Source organism: Trichosurus vulpecula, chromosome 3 (assembly GCF_011100635.1).
Source record: "Trichosurus vulpecula isolate mTriVul1 chromosome 3, mTriVul1.pri, whole genome shotgun sequence".
NCBI lineage: Eukaryota > Metazoa > Chordata > Mammalia > Diprotodontia > Phalangeridae > Trichosurus > Trichosurus vulpecula.
Genome location: NC_050575.1, coordinates 42,446,121 through 42,466,914, shown reverse-complemented (window position 1 = coordinate 42,466,914; position 20,794 = coordinate 42,446,121). Strand labels below are relative to the sequence as shown.

The window sequence follows — 20,794 nt, the reverse complement described above, 5'->3', positions numbered from 1 at the left end:
TTATTCGAAATTATAGCCAGTCCTCAATATTCCTGTCTTTAACATTTGGGACTTCAAGCATTCACTTGATTTTATTGGTAACCTCATCTTCACTTTCTCATTGGCAACTATACATTTGCTATGTGCAATAGAGAGAAAAACGAGAGGCAAGATTAATACAAGTTTGTGGAGTGGCTGGTATCCTACTAGGCACTTCACTTGTCTTGTTCATCATACCATTATAGAATAAAGAGGTCCCTGTGTATTCTTGCCTTTAAAACTCAAGGTTTGTGTTGCATTTATGGCCTTAAAGTGTAGTACAAGTCCTTTCAGCCCAAGTGTGCAAAGTCAGTGATGTAGCTTAATGAGAAAATAAAGGTATTAGATAGACTTTGTGCTAGAATGTCTGTAAGCCACTATAGGCTGTGAGTTTGGTATTAACAAACCATCAATTCGTTATATCTCCAGAAAGGAGGAAAGTATTAGTATACGGTACAGTGCCCTCTTACTGCCATCTGACATGGTGGAAGGTAAGATTCAGGTTAAAAAATTTTTAATTTTAAGAATTTTCATTTGCTACATAGTATTTATGTTTCTGTAGATTTTATGTGTTATGAAAAGTGAATAACATCTGAAATCAATGTTTTTTTATTGAGCTGTGAGCACAAAAGGTCACAGAATTCTACTGAATTACTAGCAAGAAAAAATCTTACCAATTGTATTTTGTATACTGCATTTTATGGGATATTTCATGGTTACTGTGTTAGAAAAAGTGCGTATCATCAGAATTAATATTTTGTTATAAAGAATTGTATGTAGGAAAGTGTATTTTCAGTAATCTCTAGTGAAAGATTACAGTTTTTTATGGTCATGGGAACCTAACCCTCTATTGCCCACATGTTCAGTGTATCAACTTTTGGGTTTTTTGCTTTTGCTCCATTTTCCAAGAACATTACAAAGGTGAGAAGTCACTGTATGTATAAAATATGGTAATTTTTTTAGTCTAATGGAAATGTGCAATGAAAATTATTAAAAATAAGGTTTTTATCTTTTTATTAATGCAACATAATGGCAAAGGATCAGGAAAATGTATTTCCGAATCATTTATTATAAAGTAATAAAGTAGTTATAGAAAGCAAAGTTTAAAAATTACTATCATACTTAAATATGTCTATACTGATGTCATGATGAAAACATAATTACTCCAAAATATTTTTGCATAAACTGAACTGTCTTTTTTTTTAAACCTTCATATGCTAGTAGGTTCAGAAAACGTTATCCACATCTTGGTGAATTTGCATGCTTAAATTTTTATATGGTAAACCACGTATAGTTGTATGTCCTTGAGTATTATCTAAAATAGTTAATGCTTTAAATGCTGTATTATTGTCCTTGAAATATTTTTCAACAGCTGTGCTAAAATAACTTGAAAATTACTCTTCAAAAATAGTTCTAGTTACTCATGCTTTCTTATTTAACTAAAAACATTAGATAGTTTTAGTTTCTCAGAGCAGGAGGATTTCAAGACTCGTAAATAAGCATTGGTTTCCATTTTAAAATCTCCTTTTTGGGGGGGAGCCAAGATGGCAACTGGAAAGCAGGGACTTGCTTAAGCTCTCCCCCAAATCCCTCCAAACACCTGCAAAAATGGCTCTGAACAAATTCTAGAATTGCAGAACCCACACAGTGGCAGAGGGAAGCAGGTCTCCAGCCCAGGATGGCCTGGATGGTTACAGGGAAGGGTCTATCTCAAGGTGCTAGGAGTGGAGTATAGCCCAGTGTGGGCCATGCCAGGACAGACCAGACCAGGAGTAGGCCCGGAGCAGGGCTTAGGGTCATGGATCATTGACCTGTGCTGGTTGCCAGACTTTTCAACCCACTGATTTCAAAGACCATGGAGCAGGTTAGTGGGTAAACTGCTGGATTGGGTTAGCGAGCAGTCCGGCCCTAGCCCTGGGGGTGGCATAGATGGTGTGGTGGTGGAGCTCCAGTGTCAGCTGCTTCCGGAGTCACTGGCTTACGTAGGAGGAATCAAGCAGCAGACCAGAGAGGGAGTTCGGGGCTTGCTTTGCCCTGCTTGGATCTGGGTTGTGATCCTGGTTGGCAGTTCTTGGGGAGGAGGAGCACTGCTGTGGCAGAGCTTGTGGTGACAATGGAGTAGAGGTAGCTCTGAAAACAGCAGCACAGCCCCTGGGTCTTGGGGCAAAGCACTCTCTACAAGCAAACATACCCTGACAAGAAGCTTGGGGGTCAAGTAGTTGGCTGGGAACATGACCAGGCAGTTAAAAAAGGACACAGATTCAGACAGATACTCAGACTCTAGAATCTTTTTTTGGTGACAAAGAAGATCAAAACATACACCCAGAAGAAGTCAACAAAGTCAAAGAGCCTACATCAAAAGCCTCCAAGAAAAACATGAACTGGTCTCACGCCATGGAAGAGCTCAAAAAGGATTTGGAAAAGCAAATAAGAGAAGTAGAGGAAAAATTGGGAAGAGAAATGAGAGTGATGCAAGAAAACCGTGAAAAACAAGTCAATGACTGGATAAAGGAGACCCAAAAAAATACTGAAGAAAATAACACCTTAAAAAATAGACTAACCCAAATGGCAAAAGAGCTCCAAAAAGCCAATGAGGAGAAGAATGCCTTAAAAGGCAGCATTAGCCAACTGGAAAAGGAGGTCCAAAAGACCACTGAAGAAAATACCACCTTAAAAATTAGATTGGAGCAAGTGGAAGCTAGTGACTTTATGAGAAATCAAGATATTATAAAACATCTCATTGGAAAAACCACTGACCTGGAGAATAGATCCAGGAAAGATAATTTAAAAATTATGGGACTACCTGAAAGCCATGATCAAAAAAAGAACCTAGACATCAACTTTCAAGAAATTATCAAGGAGAACTGCCTTGATATTTTAGAGCCAGAGGGTAAAACAGAAATTGAAAGAATACACAGATCACCTCCTGAAAAAGATTCCAGAAAGAAAACTCCTAGGAAAATTATAGCCAAATTCCAGAGTTCCCAGGTCAAGGAGAAAATACTGCAAATAGCCAGAAAGAAACAATTTGACTATTGTGGAAACACAATCAGGACAACAAAAGATCTAGCACCTTCTACATTAAGGGACCCAAGGGCTTGGAATATGATATTGTGGAGGTCAAAGGAGCTAGGGTTAAAACCAAGAATCACTTACCCAGCCAAACTGAGTAAAATGCTCCGAGGCAAAATATGGATTTCCAATAAAATAGAGGACTTTCAAGCCTTCTCAGCGAAAAGACCAGAGCTGAATAGAGAATTTGACTTTCAAACAGAAGAATCAAGAGAAGCATGAAAAGGTAAACAAGAAAGAGAAATCATTAGTGACTAAAGTTGAACTGTTTTGTTTACATTCTTACATGGAAAGATGATCTGTGCAATTCATGAGACCTTTCTCATTATTAGGGTAGTTGAAGGGAATATACATATATATAGACAGAGGGAACAGGGTGAGTTGAATATGAAGGGATGATATATAAAAATATAAATTAAGAGATGAGAGAAGAATATATTGAGAGAGGCAGAGATAGAATGGGGTAAATTAACACATGAAAGTGGCAAGAAAAAGCAGTTCTGTTGGAAGGGAAGAGGGGGCAGGTGAAAGGGAATGAGTGAATCTTGCTCTCATAGTATTTGACTTGAGGAGGGAATAACATACACACTCGATCTTACCCCACAGGAAAGTAGGGGGAAGGGAATAAAAAATGGGGGATGGTAGAAGGGAGGGCAGATAGGGGGAGGAGGTAATCAAAACCAAACACTTTTGAAAAGGGACAGGGTCAAGGGAGAAAACTGAATAAAGGCAGACAGGGTAGGATGGAAGGAAATGGAGTCTTTCACAACATGAGTATTGCGAAAGTGTTTTACATAATGATACATGTGTGGCCTATGTTGAATTGCTTGCCTTAATCTTAGGGAGGGTGGATAGGAAGGGAAGAGGGGAGAGAATTTGAAACTCAGAGTTTTAAAGGCAGATACTCAAAAAAAAAGTTGTTTTTGCATGCAACTGAGAAATAACCCTATAGGGAATGGGGTATAGAAATGTATCCTGCCCTATAAGAAGGTAAGGGGAAAGGGGATGGGGGGGAGTGGGGTGACAGAAGGGAACAGGGCAATCAGAATAATGTCATCTTGTAGTGGGGGCGAGAGTAGAAATGGGGAGAAAATTTGTAACTCAAAATGTTGTGGAAATCAATGTTGAAAACGAAAATATTAAATAATAAAATAATTAAGAGAAAAAAAAAAGAAATGATGAACAGGCAGACTTCGGGAAAATCTGGAAAGACATATGAACTGATGCTGAGTAAAGTGAGCAGAACCAGAATAACCATAGTGTGTGAGAACTGATTCTGATAGACTTAGCCCTTCTCAGCAATGCAAGGACCTAAACTTTTACAAAGGACTCATGACGGAAAATGCCATCCACATCCAAAGAAAGAACTATGGAGTCAGAATGCGGAGTGAAGCAGACTCTTTTCTCTTTTGTTTTGTTTTCTTTTCTTTTTCATAGTTTCTCCCATTCTTTATAATTCTTGTATCCAACATGACTAATGTGAAATGTGTTTAGTAGGAATATATGTGTAGAGCCCCTGTCGGATTGCATGTTGTCATGGGGAGGGAGGGGGAGAAAATTTAAAACTTATGGTAATGAATGTTGAAAACTGAAAATAAATAAATTAAATATTAAAAAAACTTAGAAATAAAAAAATAAAAATCCCCTTTTGCATTACCTCCCAATAAAAGTGTTATATGATCCTTAGACACTTTAAGTCCAGGTTGAGTCTTTTATTTGTTCAAAATAGAAGTTTTATAAGGCCTTCTTTTCCAGATTGAGCCTGTTTCAATCCACATTAAAAATGTATTGATTGTCATGTTCACCACCTTTAAGTATTTTCTTCAAAACATGAAGATTTATAGTTAAGGCATCCTTATCTACACTGATGACCTCTCTGGTAATTTTTAACATTCTGCAGTTGAATTCAATTTTAAAGCTGTGGAACCAACCAATGATTATACTAAGTTTCTTCACTATCCATTTCATTTACATTTTCTTTCACTGCCTTAAATAAACTCAAAGCTTTTGCCTCGATGGCTGCTCTACTAAAAGGAATGCATCTTTTATTGCAGTCTTCAATTTGTATAGCTAAAAAGTGCTTTTTTCTGTTCCATATAATTATGGAACATTTCTATTCCATATAATTATTTGCAAACCACAAAAAAACTTTGCCTCTTTTGTTTCTTTTGCCTATGTGTTTTATTATATTTTTTGCTGTTGGCTTACATTATGACATTTTGTCCAATTTAGAGTTATACTGACCACGTTTGTGCCATTCAATCACATCAAATTTTGTTTCTAATGTAGTAACAAACCTCTTATTTGCACTGGCAATATTTCCATCTAAAGTATGTTCTCCTTGTCAAGAACTCTTTAAAAAAATTAATACAACTGTTGGTAATATGGTACGCAGAAGCACATTACAACCACACATGATGATGTTCAATCGTGAACAAGTGCAAACTTACAATGTAGTATATTTAAACTCAGCTAGTTCACATATGTCACATTAATTGAATTTTGGCTCATATAAAATGTGACTTGGTATAATTTTATAATTCATACTAAATTGAATTTCACATTTTTCAAACTTGCATTAATCATGTATACTTTTAATCCAACCCATATATCTCCATCTTGTCTTCAGTGATACCAGAAAATATGTTGTCAGATGATAGAAACAAGCATTTTTTAGCTATATGGATTGATGTCCCTCAGAAGTGGGCTAGGTTCCAAGAGGAACCAGCAACTTAGTAAGACAACACAGGTAAATTTATAGTGTATTGATGAATATTAAAAAGGCAGGAGGGTTTGTTTCATTTGATGTCATTGTGGTTGAGTATAAAAACACACCTATTCAAATGTGTGAACTGAATCTAGGGGCAGTGAGTACATTGAATCTGGGGGCCTGTGGTATGGTTAAAGCCAGATTGTGTGGCTAAATCAGGACATGCCTGCTGTTCACTGGGGCCCATAAGGAAGTTAGAATGTTGGGGCTGGGGGCAGCTTTATTAGGATTCCATCAACATGACAGATGATGTAGGGCTTTACCCAAACTCAAGTGAATATAGATAAGACTAAACTTGGTTCAGTTTACCTTGGTTTGTCCAAAAGTTGGACATCTGGAAATATTTGTCATACTGCTGTCAGGGCATACTAACTTTCCATAATAACATGTAATAACGTGGATCAGATTTTTGTTTTAATCTAACTCAGCTCCATTGTCTAATATCCCACTCATTTCTGCTTTATATCGTAAGACTGAAATCAACTTATAAGTTGTATGAGAGAATGTTAGCTCCATAAGAAACCTGGAGAACATGAAACTACATGACACTGAAGCTCAGCCAAAATGAAGTAGAACTATATTTCTTTGAGTTGTCAAAGCTAATGTAAAAAAATACACCATAATTTTAAGCCAACATTCACTTTAAAAAAATAATTTGATTTCAAGCTGCATTTAGTAAATAGGAGTTTGAAATGCAACTTAAATATTGTATCTTAGTGCTATGTAATATGCCAACAAAAAATTAAAAGTTGTGATACCACACAAGTAATGAAGAAATCTTGGCTGTTTTTCTTTTACTAATTATTTATTAAGTACAATTAACTAGCAAGTGCTAAATATGTACTTTGCAAAGGGGATTTGGAGAGGAGTGATAATAATGTTTATATGAATTTCACTTTTTAAAATTTGCAAAATATTTTATATTTTATTTGATTCTCAAAACAACCTTGTTAAGGAGATGTCACAAATATTGTTAAACCCATTTTACAGTTAAGGAAATTTAAATACTAGAAGGACCCTATGGGTCAATTAACCTTAATTGTTGCTGCCCTCGCCCCTAGCCCGCGGCCGGCCCTCCTCAGTGCCTTCTGCTTTGTCCTCCTCCCTGCTAGCCGACCAGCGAGGGAACCCCGGATGCTGGGCTGGCGCAGCGCGCCAGCTCGGAGCGTGGCGCCTCCGACTCCTAGCTCGGCTGGGCTCGGCCATTTCCGCCTCTTTGTTTGAAACTCTGGACGGATTTTTTTTCCTTCCTTTTCGGGGGACCCGGAGGGAACGCCCCACCTCCCCTTCTTCCCCTCCCGGCTATCCCCGAGGATCGGCGACTCGTAGCTTGTGGAGCTGCACAAGGCTGAGCGACGTGGCACACCGTCATAAATATTTTTACAAGTAAAACGAAGATTAGTTTTTAAAGTTTCCAAAATGTAGCATGAGATTCCTGTCTGTCTCTTAGAAAATGGAAAATAAACAAGGCTACAGAGGACAGGAGCGAGGGTGAAGATCCAGAATACAAACTAAGACAGACCCCCCGGGATAACAGAGTAAAGCCAATAGCATAAAAAAAACCAACGAGAAGACAAACTGAAGACAAAGAAAACATCTAGAAGAGACACCAAAGATACTAACCAGAAAGATTAAGCTTTGGGACGTAAATGCCCATATCACATGCCGCTGTGCAATGGATTGATGCTACCATTGTAACGGAGTGTTTGCATACCTTCTGTAGAAGTTACCTGGCCAAGGTATTTGTGATAAAATAACACTTGTCCTACGTGTAGAATTGTTATTCATCAGAGTCATCTGCTGCAATACATTGGTCATGACAAGAAAATGCAAGACATTGTTTACAAATTGGTACCAGGCCTTCACGAAGGGGAGATGAGGAAACAGAGGGAATTCTATCACAAATTAAGCATGGAAGTGCCAGGAGACATCAAAGGGCAAACTTGCTCTGCCAAGCAGCACTTAAAACTCACATCGGAATGGTGAAACAAAAGCAGATGATAGTTCCAATAAAGAAACATCAGAAGAAAAACGAGAAGAGGATAATTATCCCAGAAGTGCTGAACAGCTAGATATATTATGCAATGAAGACACTCTTGACAGAGACCACACACTCAAGTTTGCAGGTGTTACTAGACAGAGATTTAAGAAAGCACCGCTACTGCTACATGACAGATCCCAAATGGACTTGCTGTAAAGACTTTGGTGTCTTTTGGTACAGAGGTTTTTTTTGCAGAGACTATCACTAGGCACCTTCTCAGTGCATCGAACTCACGCCACATGACCCAGTAGAATTGTTCTGGAGGACCAGTGATCTCATAGCACACCATACTTCGGAATCTTTCTTTTGGGTGAGGTGGAAACCAGAGTTAAAGAGAATGTTTATACTTTTTTGTACAAAAAAAAAAGAATTCACAACTCAACAAGACATGACCAGCACTAAGTTTACAGACTATGAAAACACTTCAGTTTTATGTAGCTGAATAGCATTCCTCTCTTTGCTGTGATTTCACAAGACAGATTAATAAATATAGTAGTGATATAAATGTCCCTTTCCTGACACCAAATTACTTTTGCTTGCTTCCCATTTCTTGGAAAGTAGAATTAATTTCAGTATATTTTATGAATTTGATTTCATTGTTTGCCTCAATATTTTGGCTTTTATCCAGTCCTTCCAAAGCCACTGCAGATCCCTGTTTAGTGGTGATTGACTGTATTTATGTTGTTGCCTTTAACTTCCTGCAGATTTAGAAGCTTTTTATTACAATTTTATTTTTTAACATATCAATAGGGAATTCCCTCCCTCCTTGCTCCCAATTTTTGTTGTGTTGTGAACTGGAGAAATCCAAGTTTAAAACATACCCTTAATGCCATCATCCTCAGAGCTTGTACAATTCACCTTTCTCCCTCAGTGGTAACAGACTGAGGCAGGATCAAGGAGGAGCCTGTGGTTCTAGGATGTTTGGTCCAGCATAGTGTCATTGGCAATGCTGGCCCTTAAGAAACTGTATCTTTCTCAGTATGTATTTCTTTGGTGGCTGAGTTCATGAATTCATTTTTGAAGGTATAGTTGGGCTTCTTTTTATACCTCCTTTATTTTTTCTTCCCATTTCACATTTCGTGTGCATGAAATGGAAGGAATTAATAGTTAATGCAACTTCATTCTTAGCTACAAGAACAGCTGAATAAATCAATTCAATACATTTGACCATAAATTAGGCAATTAAAACTGAAACACAAAATTATTAATTCATACTATTTAAAATCAACTTCTTTATATAAACTAGTTTAGTTTACTTCTAGTACAGTTTGAACTGTTGACTTATCCAAGCTCATAGCCTGATATCCCATCCAAATCAGATTTATCCTGTATGTGTATATATAATAAATGTTACCTGTCTACCTCAAAATACATAATCTGCTGAAGCATTCTGCAAAACCAGAAATTAATTGCCGCGTTCCCCCTAGGCCTCTTCCTGGGCCGGGGGTCGCGGGCAGTCCTCCCCGGGGGACCTCTTCTGCTCCTACACCGAGCCTTCGGTCGTCACCGGCCGGCCTGGCCTCCACCCAGACCGGAATTCACCAGACAGAACGCCAGAGGATCTCGCTCACGGTCTTTATTGGTACATCTTCCACGGCGACTGCTCGACTCCCACTCCTCCCCTATCCCCGTACATTATATAACCTATTGCAGCCAATCCAGTGGCGAGAGCTATAACATTGCCTTATATGGACGGGCTTCATCCTAAGCCGGCACCGCCCAGCGATATACCCGGAAAAGCGTTATACCCGGAAAGCTGTAGTCCCTGCCCCACCCTCCACCCAGCCCTAAGCGGCGTCCCACCCCCACCCAAATCCCAACAATTCACCCCTTAAACTAAAATTAAAAGGAAGAAGGGGAAACATAGGGCAGTGCTCACAAAGCGGAATCAAGATCCAACCAACCTGAGGGGTCCTCCCCCACACCTACGGCCCGCAGGGCGCGGTAACCAACCCGCTGGCGGCGAGAAAGCAGGGAGATGCGGGCGCAAAGAACGCGGACCGCAATAAGCAGGGCGAGGAAGGCCGCTGCAGCAGCCAGGTAGGGCCACCAGGAGAACCACGGACCTGAAAGCCAAGAAGGCCACCAGGAGGAGAGGTTGGGCGGGACCCATGGGGCCATTGAAAAATCTGGGGCCCCTGTACCGGTTGCGGGCTCACCGGGGACGGGGCGAGGGAGATGGGGAAAAGGGGGATGGTCTCCAAGAGTTTGGGCAAAGGGCCGCCGCCCACCGGGACGTCAAGCAGTGTCACCGCCCACGCCCAGGACGCCTGCATCAGTTCAGGAAGGACGGGAACAAGGTACGGTGCGTCCAGGGTGGGCACACAGCCTAGCAACGCTAGGCAGCGACGCCGGGCTGCTATTACAAGGCGAGCCAAAGCGTCCAAGCGCCCCTCCAGCGAGGAGGCCGCGCCTGAAACATAGATCCACTCAATTACTCCATGGGCCTGATACAAGGCACCCCATGGTAATAGGCCGTCTTGCAGGGGCCTAAAATAAACTGTCTTATTTGGCTCATATCGTGTCAGCGCGGACGTGGCTCGAGCAATGATGCGATGCAGTGCATCGCGGGCTGCAGGGGTCCAAGCTCGAGGAGATTTAAGGTCCGTGGGTCCTCTGAGAAGGTCATAAAGGGGTTGCATATCCCCGGGGGGAATAGGAAGATAAGAGCGGACCCACTGCACCGAGCCCACAAGTTTTTGAAAATCATTAAGAGTCTTGCAGCGCGCCTCCTGTAGCACAGGAAAGGGGCGCCGCACGGAGGTCTCCCCCACCACCGAGCCAAGATACTTAGCCAGGACCGTAAGTTGGACCTTCTCAGGATCCAGGAACAGGCCCGCACGGTGTAGCGTCCTCCGAACATCTCTCAAGCAAGGGTCCAACAATTGCTGAGTAGGCGCCGCCACCAGGATATCATCCATATAATGAAGAAGGAGAGCTGAAGGGTGGTCCCGACGGACCGGTTCCAGCACCCCGTCCACATGTCTCTGGCACAGCGTAGGGCTGTTGGCCATTCCCTGCGGGAGAACCTTGAACTCGAACCGCCTGTGGGGACGAGAAACATTAGTAGATGGCAGAGAGAACGCAAACTTGGGGGTGTCTTTCGGGTGGAGGGGAATGGAGAAAAAGCAGTCCTTTATGTCCACCACGGCCAAAGGCCATCCAGCCGGAATGGCCGTGGGAGAAGGAAGCCCGGGCTGGAGCTTCCCCATTGGTAACATAATACGGTTGATGGCCCGCAAGTCCACCAGGAGTCTCCAGCGGCCTTTTCCACCGCGTTTTTTAATGACAAAGGCAGGAGAATTGTAAGGGCTAGTGGAGGGCCTAATTTGGCCCTGAAGGAGCAGACCCTGGACAATCTCCTCCATTACGACGAGCTTTTGCAACGGGAGGGGCCACTGGTCTACCCACACTGGCGTGGTAGATGTCCAAGTGATTCGGGGTGTGGGGGTGCCCGTGTCACGATCAGTGGCCCTCAAGAGTTTAAAGTATCCGGGCCGGACAAGGTAACCTCGAGCTGTGCAAGGATGTCACGACCCCATAGTGCATAGGTGAGACCGGGAACGCACAAAGGGCTAAACTGGCCCTCAAGCGCGTCCCGTCTCCAAGTCATAGGCCTGGCGGCCTCCCATGCCTCCACTACTCCTCCCACTCCCTTTACTGGCTTGCCAGCTCGTCGGCGTGGAATTTGAGGAGGCCACTGGTTGCGGGGCAGCGCGGAGCGATCGGCTCCCGTGTCTACGAGACCCCGCACTGGCTGTCCCTCCACCAGGAGGATCATCATGGGGCGGTCCATTGTGATCTTCTCCATCCAAAGGCAAGAATCAGCCTCTGTGTCCTGGAACGGCACTGCCTGAGCGAGGACCTCACCTGGGAAAATATCAACTAGAATAGGGTGTGGGTTAACTACCAGTAACGGGTCACCGGGGGCCAGCACCTGGGTGGGAACGGTATAGCGAGACTGAAAAGGGTTCCCTGTGGCCAGGAGCACTCCTGCTGGCCCTTGGACCGGGATTTCTATTGCCCCCCACGAGGGAAGGGTGGTTGAGTCTCGGGCCGTAAGGACTGGACCCGGGGGGGGGGGCGAGTTGCCCGCTTTCTCGGCCCCCCGTGCTCGTTTCCCGACTCCTGGGTGGGGTTCCTTTGGTCGGAGCGGCAAAATTTCGCCATATGGCCAGGCTTTCCGCAGCGGAAGCAATTTGGGGTGCCTCGTCCCGACCCGCAGCTTTGTGGACACTGGGCCCGAAAATGACCCAGCTGACCACATTTAAAGCACCGACGGTCGGATCCGGAGTCCCGGGAGACCGCGAGGCGGTTCAAAGCCTCTACCAGGGCGTCATTTCTCGCGGCCTCCTCTTTCAAGCGATCCCTCCGGTCCCGTTCTATGGCCGTCGCCAAGACTTCCATGGGACAGGGAGGAGCGAGGGACATCACCTTTTCTATCATTTGGTCCGGGGTGGCGTCGGGGGGCAAGGCCGCCAGAGCTGTCTTCGCCTCCCCCCGGAGCCCCTCTCGGAGGATCTGCTTAATGATGAGTTCCCGGCCCGGCCCTGCAAACGTGCTGTCCACGTATCTCCGCACTCGCGTGGCAAACTCAAGTGCGCTCTCCCCTGGCTTCTGGCGCATATCGGCCAGGCCAGCTGGGGTTCCTGCAGAGGTACGCCCCAGCCTTTGCCATGCCTGTTGATGCACTACCCGCACATCCTCCAGCTCCTGGTTACTAAAAGTGGCCTGTACCCGGGGATCACTGTATTGTCCCCGGCCCAACAACAGGTCTACCCGCCCCGGGGGCCCCTCGGTGCGCGCTTGGAGCGCTCTAGCCTCCGATTCTTTGATAGCCTGGAACGCCGTGTAGTCCACAGGGCTCAGGACCCCCAACGCGAGGTCATCGAAATCACGCGGGGTCCAGACTGTGGAGACAGTCATATTAGAAAGAAGGCGCTGTGCCAACGGGGAAGCGGGGCCATTCTCCTGCACCGCCTGCTTAAATTCCCTAATGGTCTTCAGCGGCAGGGGCTGAAAAACTCGGGTACCATTATCCAGAAATAATGGAAATGCCTCAGAGATTTCTGAGTCCACCACCTCTCCGGACCGCATAGCTTCGCGGATCGCGCGAGGTATCAGAGGAAGGTACCCGCCTGATCTATCCCCCGGGCTGAGCCGCTCATAGCGGCTTTCGCTTTCGCCGTCAGAGTGGGGAAAAGAGGAAGTAGATCTGCGTTCCTGTTCTGGAGGGCGGGGCAGTGGGCGGCCCTCTGGCACACCACCCCTCCCTCGCGCCTCCCCTTCCCCGCAGGAGGGAATCGCCCGCGACTCCTCCCTCGGCCGGAAACCGGCGCCATCTTTGCTGGGTGCGCCCACCGCTCCAAAAAGTCGAACTGCGCCTGAAGCGTGGTAGCAGTTCTCCGAGACTAGTCTTTTCGTCTCTAAAAGGGGCCATTGTCCTGTATGTTCCGCCTGAGGCCGCTCATTTCCCGCCTCCTGCATATCCTCCCAAGGGTACAACGGGGGAGCAGAGGCCGCGGGCCTTGGCCCAGTTACCACCACCTCAGTCAGATCAGTCTCCCCTCCCGGGCCCCCACCGAGCGGCCGGGTCTCCGTCTGAGTCTCTGCCGTGCTGGTGTCCGGAGGAGGCCTGGGGTCGAGCAACCCCTTAATGGCGGCCATCAAGCCAAAGTCCTCCGGAAGAAGAAAACCCGGGCACTGTTTTTGATAAGACAGCATTTGCTGCTGTAAGACCGGAAAACGGTCCGGCTGAAACCCCGAGTGTATGAGCCACGGAGCCACCACCAGCAACTTTTCCACGAGCCGCTTTAGCTGCTCCGTGGAGGCGGACAACCCCCGTTTAGACAAAGCAGTTCTGACCTGTAAAGTTAATAAGTCCCGATCCTCTGGCCGCAGCAAAGGGAGGCTGCGCGCTTGCCCCATCTCCGGGCCTTTTCCCCGTTACCTGCACGGAGAAGCTGTCTGGTCCGCCCTAGTCGGGCTAGTCCCCCCTATCACCGGGGCTCTTCCGGAACTCTGCAACGGTCCAGCCGTCCTAGGCCGGTCCCTGTTCGGGCGCCAACCTGCCGCGTTCCCCCTAGGCCTCTTCCTGGGCCGGGGGTCGCGGGCAGTCCTCCCCGGGGGACCTCTTCTGCTCCTACACCGAGCCTTCGGTCGTCACCGGCCGGCCTGGCCTCCACCCAGACCGGAATTCACCAGACAGAACGCCAGAGGATCTCGCTCACGGTCTTTATTGGTACATCTTCCACGGCGACTGCTCGACTCCCACTCCTCCCCTATCCCCGTACATTATATAACCTATTGCAGCCAATCCAGTGGCGAGAGCTATAACATTGCCTTATATGGACGGGCTTCATCCTAAGCCGGCACCGCCCAGCGATATACCCGGAAAAGCGTTATACCCGGAAAGCTGTAGTCCCTGCCCCACCCTCCACCCAGCCCTAAGCGGCGTCCCACCCCCACCCAAATCCCAACAATTAATACAATGCAATTTTAAGCAAGTCATTTAAAACTTGGATAGTTTCCTGTATGATGAGGCTGAGAAAGGATTAAACAGTATCAACATGCAAATTCAATTGAAAGTAATTCACAGTCAGTTGTAACTTGACCTCATAACAATCTGCATTATACATATTTGTAAGTTTGTAGCTATCTTTAAAATCACTTGAATTTGCTATGGTGCTATGTCAATATGTTTAAATATAGGTAATCTATACACAGATATATAGGTATATATATGGAAACCAGTATCAACATCTCTGTGTTGATTATTAATTATTGTGTTTAACTCTGCTTTTGTAAGTGTGTTAACCTGAAAAAACCTCGGTGGTAAAACTACATATTTTTCTAAAATTGCATCATATCAAAATCTCTTCACCACAGGACTCTTTTCCCTGGCGAGTTTTCTACTCCATTTGGCTTACCTTATTGTAGCTTTCTCTGGTAAGAGGGGCTGCACCTAAGGAAATGTCACTGGCAGAGGGAAGCCTCAAAGTCAGATTCTGCTTTCTTCCTTTCTGTGGAGCTTTAAAAAACAGTTCATTCAAGGTGGAATTGGTTAAAATGTGCGTTCTTTCCCCCAGAATGAAAGCCAGGCTCACTTTGTGTTTGGATAATCATTCAGATTTATTTAATACTTTCGTGCAGGTAGAGTTACTGTGATGTAGTTTTCATCACTATTTAGTGGGTCAAACAGTTGCAGTTCAATTATCTTGTTGAATTATCTTCAGCAGCAGTGAGTCCTGATTCTCCAGGCATTAATCTGTAGTATTAATATGAAGGAAGATCTTCCCCACCCATTCAGTAGGTCTCAGGTAGGCCTAGGTGGGAAAGTGATATTGATTATATGTTTGTATGTAAGTAGGCCTAAAGCCCCTACTTATTAGGTGCTAAGCCCACATGGGCGTTAAGCCTTCAGGACCCTAAGAGGAGTTGCTAAGGCAAGACCCAATGGTATATGCACTGAGTTCTAGTCAATCATGAATTCAGCCAATCAGAGACCTGAGTTCTAGCCTATCAGATGCCAGCTAGGACTGTATAAAAGGAGAGTGCAGAATGGAAGGGAAGCAGAACTGAGAGCAACAGGACTGAGAGCAGCAGGACTGAGAGTAGCAGAACTGAGAGGAAGACATTGAGGCAGCAGACATCAAGAAGGTGTTGAAGAGCAGACTTTGAGAGAACCAGCAGAGGCAGAGCTGCAAAAGAGAGTGCTGAGCAGAGAATTAGGATACGAGAGTGATTGTTTACAGGAAGGCCTTAGCAGGGAGGAAGATTACAGGATGACTTGGTTCCTTGCTATAACACTGTGTTATAATTTCCTTGTTACTACATTGAGGTGGGCTTACTGGTTTTGGAATATATTTGCTACTATATTGAATTGGGGGTATTGGTTCTTGGATTTTATCCTCTGGAGCCCAAATAAATGTTATATTTCCTCTGCCTTCTACATAGAAAGTTTTTCATATTTTGCGATTCCAAACCATTCAGGCATGTTCATGGTCATCCTTGAGGTCATGAATCTTGCCTTACTGATATATAATCTCACTATATACAGTTTTCATTGAAAATAGAGAATTCAGACAGAATATATAATACTGAATTTAAGATTCGGGGCATTTAAAAAAGAAGAAAACTTAACTTTATAAAATTATTAATTCTATTTTAAGCCTTCTGTGTAATTTACCATCCAAATATTTTGTTTTCTATGGTCCAGTTATATTTGCGAGCATATAAAATGAAATTTTGGGATGTCTTACAAGCTTCTTTTTACCTTGAGTAGATTTTGATTTGTATGTTTTTGTTTACATGGATGAAGAGAACTTTTGCTTTGGTGCAATAGGTTCAAACTTGCATTTATTAGACCTATGTTGAAATGGCAATGTGGCATCTACTCACTGCTGGACTGAAAGGTAATTAATTGTAGGTGGGATTTTAAAGTGTGTACATCCAGCTACTTGGGTTTTTTTTCCCCACATTTTATTTCTTTTTGTAGTTGTAAGAATGACATTTTGAGATTAAAATACTGTGTATGTGTGTGTGTGTGTGTGTGCACGCACATGCACATGTGAAAGAACTACCTGTCAGCAATATTTAAAAATAAACGATTGGGTGAGAAACCTTTAAAAAAATTAACCTGAATTGTTGTTGTTGTTGTATTAGACACTTGCAATTCGAAAGGCTTAGGAATTTCTACTTGTTACTTCATGACTTTTTCTGTATCTTTGTTTCTTAGAATTCCAAAGGCTTTTCAAATAACAAAAGAAATAAAATATATGGTTCTACCTATAAGGACCAGACATATCAAATAATGCAAATGCTTAAACACTTTATACTTTTATTGTAAAGAAGAGGAAAAGCTCCTACATAATTTCTGTTGGATCATTTTTTTTTCGCCTATCATGTCTTTTAGGTTATGTCTTTTCCTCTTAGAACAACAGTAAAATTCATCAAATTTTTGTAAAACATTATGAATAATGTATTTATAGAGTGAAATGTAATTTTATCTTTGCAAATAGTTTCCACTATTTTACTAATTTATTTTTCCTGGTTTTTCAGATTTTCAGAATTTGTAATTTGGTTGTCACAATGTTTCAACAATCCGGCTAGCAGCTGCTGTAGGGTATGAAACCAACAACAACCAGCACACGGAACGCTGCAAAAGCCCAGGTCCTTTTGATCTAGTTTACTAAGGAAAGCAACGTTAAGGGGTTAACAATCTTACTTTAATCCAGCATACAAATATCATTTACTTAGTTCAGGGGAAAAAACCAGCACTCTGAATTACATACCAAACACAATTCATAGTTATCAACATCTGAGTGTTCAGCCAGGGAGCTCATTACAGCGGCTGGCCCAGAGTCACACACCACTCCTGCTGTGGCTCGGAGCTCCTAGAGAGAATGCTAACCTCTGCGCTTACATATCCTGTTCAGGGCCCAGGCTGGGCGTGGAGAACTTCCCCACCCCCAATATCACATCAGATACAAATCAATGACTCCCTATTGTCTCAGTGCTGAGAAATACAAAAACATCCCACTTTATCTGCCCCATGCAAACGAAGGCCAGAATCATTAAAGGTCAACGGCAAAAAGTCGCACCTTAATTACTATTACGCACAATGATATAGCTTTGATTTCATCCTTACTGACAAAATGTCTGAGACTCCAAGGAACACATTTAAAACTAATAGGAAATATCCCATCTGACTCATCCTACGGTGAACTTTCAGGGTGAATTCAGCGATGTAGACGGTACAATTGTAACGCGTGAGGTAGAGGAAAGGCATTCCTCATCTGATCCTTGTGACGATGCGTCAATAAGTAAAGTTCTTTCTCTAACAGAGTAAAAGATAATGAGAAATAGATGTGGAGAGAGAGGGAAGTAGAGAGAGATCACAGTCGATGAGGAGCAATTTCCAGCGCACTATGAAGTTTGTCAAGATAGGTCACGTAAGCCAGACAAATCTGGACTAAAAATTTGATTGGCAATAGATATTAAAAACAGATATTTGTTCAATGAATTCCTTTACTTGGAAAACGATGAACCAATAATATCCATCAACTGGCAGATGTTGTATTGAAGCTCATGAAACCACCATTTAATGTACCCTATGGCAGTTTCACAAAGAGGTTGTTTTTTGATTTGTTTTTTGCAAATGAAGCCTATATAACGTTTGTCACTTAAACATTAGATGTTGAGAATATTCCAAAAGCTGAGTGAAGAACCGAGGCAACCCGAATCCCATCTTCTCATAAGTTACATGGGCCAATCAAGATCTGAGGCAGCACTAAACCGGTCTTCTCATTTGACATATGGACCAGTCTAGATTGTCTTTCTGTTATATAGAAATTGCTTCTTTTTGTTGAGTCATTTTCAATCATGTCCAATTCTCTGTGACCCCATTTAGGCAAAGATACTGGAGTGGTTTGCAATTTCCTTCTTCGGATCATTTTACAGATGAAGAAACTCAGGCAAACAGGGTTATGTGACTTGCCCAGGGCTACACAACTTTTAAGTATCTGATGCAGGATTGAAACTCAGGTCTTCATGACTCCAGGCCTGGTGCTCTATCCACTTCACTCCCCCTAGCCATCCTCGGAAATTGCTTACTCCTGTCTATAAAAGCGGCACACAGATTAAATGGGGCCTGGTCCACCAATGTGTACTGTCTTGGTGTTAATAAATTCCTTTGTCTTACTTCCTGAGTTTGCCTTAATTGATCCATGAGGCCCCAACCTACAAATGTATACATTGTCTCTCCAACTAGACTGTACACTCCTTAAGCTCAGGACTATTTTCACTGTCTTTGTATCGCTAGCATATAGCACAGTGACAGGCATAGAGTAGGTACTTAAATGCTTGTTGATTAATTGATTGCCTGAGCGAATGGCCTCTCAGGCCTTTCTGTGACTGACCACTACATGAGGTTTGTTTGGCAGGACATGTTTTTATCTCTAGTGATCATTGCTTTCCCTTCTGAATTCTCACAAGGCATTCCATTAATAAAATGTTCTAGAATTTGGCCATGATTTTGAAGTCATGATTTTGAAGAAACCGTTGTCTTATCTCTTTTGAAAATTAGTACATATGCCCATTTTCCACACTGCATTATCCTTTAAAGACCAATAATAGTACACACTTCTGGGTCTTTATCTTATAGTTCTTTTGTAGCCATATCCTTCAGCATGGTAAGGGAGAGGGCGGAGTTAGAGTGTTTGACTTGAAGTTAGGAAGACCCAAGTCCATTTCTGACAATCGCCATGTGATTACAGGCAAATCATATAGTACTAGAAAGATCAGAATGTAAGAATACTAAGAACCAAGCTGCACAAACAATGCATTTTTATCCATAAGAAAAGAAAATTGAGATCATAGGATGAAATTTTTTATTTCAAGGTAAAATTATATCTATTTATAATTATATGTATTACGGTATCATAGGGAGTTGGAATTAGTGAATATCAGCACCACCGTCTTATGCTGCCATGAATTCAAAGTTTTTAACAAGGTTTTAAAAATTCAGTCACTCAGACTGACTAAGTACAAGTAGCTTACTTCCCATAATAACTTCACGCTTTCATATTTACATACGTATATACATATGTGTACATATACATATATATGCTAAACAGAGAGTTTACATTTTATCCTTAAGTTAATAGTTACCAGAATTTATTGAATAGTGAAGTGATATAGTAAGATTTGAAGAATAGATTAGAAAGGAGAAACAAGACCAATTGGAAAATTATTGCAATAGTCCAGGTGAGAGGTGGTTAGGACCTGAACAAGGAAGGCAGCTGTGGGAGTGGAGAGAAGGAGACAAGTTGTGAGAGAGAAGCATATAGTTGCAAAGGCAGAAGAAAAAAAATATTTAGCAAACGGGTATATATTTGGTGTGAATAAGTGAGGAATTGAGTATGACACTGAGGATGTAAACCTGGTGACTGACTGAAAGTAAAGTGGTGCCCTAAACAGAAAGGGAAGCTCAAAAGAAGGGTGGGTTTGGCGGGGAAAGACAATAAGTTCAGTTTTGGACACGTTAAGTTTGAGGTGTTTCAGGATATCTAGTTTGTGATATTCCTTGGGATAGTTGGTGACGAGTGAGCTCTAGGAGAAAGAGTATGACTAAAAACTTATTATCATCTTCATGACTTTGGATTCATGAAGATGATAACAAAAACTATGAGAGCTGATGAAATCTCCACAATAGTATAGCAAGATAAGTGAAGAGGGCCTAGGATAGATTATTGGATTACAACCACAGTTAGGGGGCATATCATGAATGATGTAATCATAAAGGAAATTGAAAATCAGTGGTCAGACAGATAGGAGCACACTCAAGAGTTCAAGGATGTCAAGCACTGAGAAGGAAAAAAGCAATCAGATTAGACAATTAAGAGATCATTGGTAACTTTGGGAAGTACTGTTTTGATTGAATGATGAGGTAAGAAGCCAGATTGTAGAGGATTTAGAAGAGAATGAACAGAGACGTAAAGGCCATCACTAATGACAGCTTTTTCAAGAATTTTAGCCTTGAATGGAAAAAGTGATATTGAATGATATCTTGAGTTTTTTAAGGAAGGGGTAACCTAAGCATGAAGGAGGGGGAAGAGAGAGAATGAGAGAGAGAAAGGGAGAGAGAGCGAGAGCGAGAGAGAGAGAGAGAGAGAGAGAGAGAGAGAGAGAGAGAGAGAGAGAGAGAGAATGGTAGTAGAAACAGTATGTTGGAAAAGACTGGAAAGGATGGTATTGTGGAAGAAGAGTATGAACATAAGTACTGTGAATTTTGAGGAACCATCTTCCCCCCAGATAAAGTAACTTTTGAAAACTAAAGAAACACAGCTATGGCATTGTGTAAGTAGAGATTCACAGTGTATACTTTACTCTCT

At 43.0% G+C, this 20,794-nt stretch overlaps 1 pseudogene; it reads left to right on the top strand.

The window, feature by feature from the left end:
* The first annotated feature begins 499 nt into the window (after positions 1-499).
* LOC118842003 lies at positions 500-8,057 on the top strand (annotated as a pseudogene).
* The last annotated feature ends 12,737 nt before the right edge of the window (positions 8,058-20,794 follow it).